The sequence below is a fragment of the Perissodus microlepis genome, chromosome 23 (genome assembly GCF_051167445.1).
Source record: "Perissodus microlepis isolate ML-2025 ecotype Zambia chromosome 23, ASM5116744v1, whole genome shotgun sequence".
Lineage (NCBI taxonomy): Eukaryota > Metazoa > Chordata > Actinopteri > Cichliformes > Cichlidae > Perissodus > Perissodus microlepis.
In genome coordinates, this window is record NC_140482.1 from 5,957,008 (window position 1) to 5,961,979 (window position 4,972).

Here is a 4,972-nt window from a genome sequence, read left to right on the forward strand (position 1 = left end):
GGAGAGAATGAGAGAAGAAGAGGCAGCTGTCCGTCAAAGACAGAATAACTCCTGCCTTTTTTGTGCCTTTTTTCCATTCTAGCTGAAGTACGGGACAGATCGCTTCCTTTTCGCCTCAATATGAAACTCCAACGGCCAGTCCAGCTGTGGCTCCATATATCAGTTGTTAAGCTTAACGTGTGAATACTATGCAAACATTCAGAAATGCACTTACACACTTTACTTCTCTGGGATAGTTTTCACCGAGATGAAATACCGCGATTTGGAAGCATGTAGCGAGGCTCCAAATGCTCCACCAGACCACCGACATGTCTCGCAGACAACAGCCGCTCTACCACGTGACACATACTGCTCCGATGCGCTGAGCTGGGTTATGCCAAGTAGCGCATTTTGTGAGGTGATTTTGTGATACTTCGGATCGGATTACATTTTTTATTTCTCTCCGATATCCGATCCAGTAATTTAGGTCAGTATCGGACCGATACGTAATATTGGATCGGTCCATCTCTAGAAACAACAGAAGCCAATGTGTGAGATGTGATATTACCATCCATTTTATTTAAGATGCACAAAGTAAATAGAATAAAAAATTAATTAAATAAATCTTTGGGTCCTGGATGTCAAACTAAATGATACTAAGTACCTAATTCAGAGTTGCCACCAGTGTATTGCAAGTACAAATATGAAGTTGTTCTCATGAACATTCCCTTCAACAAAAGGACTGCATCTCTCATTTGTTCTGAAATACTCAAACAAAGTATACTGTATGCATTCCTCCACTTAAAAGGAGAGAAAATCCACAAAAGAGTGGAGGTGGAAATGGTAGAAATATAACTGATGTTTGCCCAGGAACCTTTAAGTAATTCTTTTGCTTTGCTTGCCACTAACTGCTACTGATTTTTACTCAGATTTTGTTGACATTTAGTCAAGTTTTCAAAGTGCTGAATACACCACATATACATAAAACAGCTGATAGGTCTCTTAAACTCAACACATATTTTATAAATCCAGTTTACACAGATAACCTAGGGGAGGATAGTCCTTTCTTGTCTAATTCTTAATGACAACATGGAACAGCATGACTCCCGAAATGTATAAATGCTTCCTTTAAGCTCTTGGCAAACAGTGCAGATGCTCTTCAAACAAAAAGACGATGCTATAGATTAAAGAGTGCTTCTTACTCATTCATGGAAACACTCTTAACCTCTACGATTGATTCTTATCAGATAACACAGCCCTGCAGTGTACCAAGACCTCACTTACACTCACACTACACACCCACTCAAGCTCTCACCTGTCGTGCTCTTCCAGCATTCTTTACCTGGCACTGGGATCAGCTCCAACAACTGTCAATTATCTGTAAGCCAATCCCACAAACGATTGACAAGCCAGTAGAGCCAGGGATCGAGTTCGGTCTCTCTGGGATCTGTGTGTGTGTATGTGCGGAATCAAGCAACAACACTACTAAGCTCTGACTTCAAGCAGCTCATGTTGACTAGAAATCGATGGGCTGATAAACCGCAAAGTGTGTGGTGTCAGCCTTGTTGTCTCAAGACAGAAACCATGGGAACACATGGACACTGCTCATCCTTCAGCTCCCACTGAGAGAAATCAACATATAAAAGCACGCATGCATGTATTTTGTTAGACTGGGCAATAACATTAACCAATGGTTTAGCATAATGATTTAATTATGAACTTTGAAAAGCTGCAAACAAACTGTTTTCATCACAGATAATAAAACTATGACATTTCTACACAAAGATTAAGCTTGGGACAACCTGGAAAACAACTATTGTATGATTACTTAAAGGGACAACAAGCACTATTTTGGTGTTTCTGGTGTACAAACAAAGTTTCTAGCACAACTTTACCCACTTCCAAAGTTAGGGTTTGGTTAACTGGTAAATTGGCAGAAGGCCATGCAATAGACTGTCTACCCTGTACACCATACACTGTCACTCAATTCAGACCCTGAATCTGGGGAAGAAAAATAAATTTTATACAGGACAGGAGTAAAGTAGGGAAACTACAAAAATAACCAATCATTTAAATCCACAAATATACAGCTTGAGTGAGAAGTTTACAACAATCATGGGATATGTCATGGTAATTTGGGGCTTTTAATGATTTATTTGAACTGTTCTTTTACCAGGTCTCATCTTTAATGACTTAAAAAAGTAGACTGGATGCACATTTTATTTCATTTTTTTAACTTTTGAATTTACACAGAGTAAAAATTATATATATAGGCTCAAATATATACATATGCCCCACTGGTATTTGTTAAATTACCCTGCATCACAATGAGATGTGATGCGCAATGGCATGCTGCGAGAGACCCTGCTTATGCAGTTCAACAACTCGACCACGTTTAAAAACGGAAAGTTCCCTAACCCTTTGCCACCAGAACATCATGACAGTGTGAATACTTGACAGAAAATGACAATAATTTTTGCCACAGATTTGGCCTTTTAAAGGCATGTGGTCCTAAACTTTTGATCAGCTGTAAAACTGCCTGTTTCAGTTTAAGCGTTCTTTTCAGTAAACTGCATCCTCAAAAAAATGTTTTGTCTCACTCCCATTTCTTCTTGTTGGATGTTGAAGCTCTACTTGGAACCTTGTTAAGATCCAACCATGCAAAATATGATTTTTTAAATTTAAATAGATTTTGATTTGGACTGTATCTGGTGGGGCAAAACTACAGACACATGCATACATGTTTGTTATTGGACATTTATGAGGACAAGGTCAAGACTTCTGCTTCTGAACTTTGGTCACTGCAAAAATTATTGCCTGGTGAAATATAATTAAGTAGAGATTCATTTCAGCAAATGTGTTCCCTCTTTAGTCCTAACACACTTAGGATTTAGTTTGTCACAGACAGTCAGGTGTACAGATTTGGACATCTTTATATTTTAAGTAGCTCACATTATCCAACATAAATCTGAGAATAAAGAAAAAACTCTGATTATTAATCTCATTTTATGTGTTCAAACGTTAAGTAAGTATATTTTCCAAACACCACTTCTGCTATGAATACAGTCTGTCATAAACAGGTCTTTCACACTGTGTGTTTACAAAGCAATTGTAACACCCAGTTCCCCTCCCTTATAATTAAATTACACCCACGATCTGAAAGTTATAAGTGTTTTACTATACAATGAGAGAAACAGCTTTTATGTAATTATTAAAGTTAGTTGTGAAAATATATAGCGAGTTAAATGTTGGAACGGGAAGATATAATAACTTATATTCAGGTTTATATTCAAGCTATAATTCTAACTGAACTTTTTTAGATCCATCCATCCATCTCTTCCGTTTATCCTTATCAGGGTTGTTGGGGGGCCTGGAGCCAATCCCAGCTGTCAATAGGGTGAGAGGTGGAGTGTTTTTAATAAGAATTTTCATAGAAAATAAGAATGATGCAATGAGTAAGATCAAGACAGGTTTAAGGATGGCTCTTAACCTCTAAACCTGCGTGTGTGTGTGTGTGTGTGTGTGTGTGTGTGTGTGTGTCTGTGTGTGTGTGTGTGTGTGTGTGGGTATTAATTTCCTGTGTTTAACAGTAATTATTCTCCTTTATTGTCCCCATACTGGGCCATCCATCAGATCCTGACAGTGCTGAATCAAACAGGCAACTTTGAACTCCTATCAGATATCAGCTGGGGGAGAGAAGGAGGAGGAGAGAGAGTGAAGGTGGAGGAAAAGAGTATTTTTCACATGGACTTTCTGTGTAAGTAACGCAGATGGCAAGTGAGTTGTTTAAAAAAAAGAAAAGTACTGCAGACAAAGAAGTATTTTTGTGAGTAAATCTGTTCTCTGGGGTATTAATACATGTCATAGAGGTCAAAGTAATTCTGTCAGTTTGCACAGACTTCACATTAGGTGCACAGCCAGAAGCTGAGTATAAATGGCAGCTTGTTATGTTGTATGAACAACGTGTTCTCAACCTGAGGCATCAAATACTCTTTCAACTGAAGATACTGGCATCACACACCTTGTCCAATGTGCAACTGACTGCAACTCCCTCAGAGAGATTGGTCAAGGTTTGCAAATAACTGTTGTCTAATTTATAAATGCAGACAGGTTTCCTTTGTCTTTGTCAATGAGCATAACTCGAGGGAACTCGACTCAGCTGGCTGCCAGCTGATTGTATTGCTGAATTATCAGAAATAGATATTAACAAGTTTAACTTTGGGGACATAAATTACAATGATATTGTATTGCGGGGTGTCTGGTAATTCCCACATCTAGTAGACACATGTCACTCCAATACTGCATGCAGAGCAGTAAAGGTCCATTTTTAAAGTGCGACAATATAAGCCTTAACAGAGGGGTAGAAGTGGGCTTGGGCTGTTGGTTGACAAACTTGTCCTGCTTTACTGTTGAACATTTGTTTTAATGCTGTGGTCAGGAAAGAAGCTCCGCATTAAAGAAGTGGATGACACCAAATGGCTCCGAGCATCAGCCCAACCTGTGTCTGCACTGCATTCAGCTCCACAATCCTTGAAAACTCCCGGAAGGTTAAAAAACTTCACAAAGTGCCGCAGCTTCCCAGGCGAGTTCTATTCAACAGCTCCCCCTTGAGAATAGCAGCTCTCAGAAGCATCCAAGGTTGGAGGGAAAGAAAAAAAACAGAGAGGTAGAGAGGCAAAGTAGAGAGAAAGAGTGAGATGAAGACGAAAGAGGAGATGAATGCTAGCAGAGCTCAATGCTGTTTTCCAAGGCTGCTCAGATGGGATCAATTCAGAAGCGAGTGAGAACTGTGAAGAGAGGTAAACATATTAGAAGGTGTGTGTGTGTGACTGAGTTTAGCTGTGAGTGTAGGAGTTTGAATTCAGTCGGGGAGGTCTTTGTCTTCAAGTGAATCCAGTTAAATGGAGGGGTGATGAGAAATATGAATCCTCGGTCCAAACCAATTGATTGCCTGCAAGGTTAGCCGCTGTAACAGAGAAATATTAACCAAGAC